This window comes from Xiphophorus couchianus, chromosome 17, assembly GCF_001444195.1.
Source record: "Xiphophorus couchianus chromosome 17, X_couchianus-1.0, whole genome shotgun sequence".
Classification (NCBI taxonomy): Eukaryota; Metazoa; Chordata; class Actinopteri; order Cyprinodontiformes; family Poeciliidae; genus Xiphophorus; species Xiphophorus couchianus.
Genome location: NC_040244.1, coordinates 15,648,321 through 15,648,804, shown reverse-complemented (window position 1 = coordinate 15,648,804; position 484 = coordinate 15,648,321).

Sequence of the window (484 nt, the reverse complement as noted above, 5' to 3'; positions counted from 1 at the left end):
CAGGAGATTCTTCCTGGTCACAACTAACCATCTATGATAACTTCAGGAGAAATTGAGAAAATAAGAACTCCCATTGTCAAAATTGACTTTGAAATTATTAAGGACACATTAAATTGAATTAAACTAAATAATAAAACCTGAACTTGTGGCTGCTTGGCAAACTCGAACTTTGCGAGTCGGAACTGTGACTGCAAGTCTCCTCTTGTATGAAAACTGGGAGAAATGTGACAAGATACAGAAAAAATGCTACAGGTTATAAAATACAAAATGTGCACCAGCTACACAAAAATATGCATTTGCCAAGTCTTATGTGAGAATATAAGGGCTCGTGGAGGCCCTCTCCTGGCCAGGATGACCTAAGCAGTTGCTTGGTTTATTTAAGCCTCAGTCCAGCCTACCTTTAGAACTTGAGCAAGAAAAAGCAAAGCTGTTTTTTCTATGTGAACTCTTCCATCTTTGCTTCTGGTCTACACTGTAAAACACA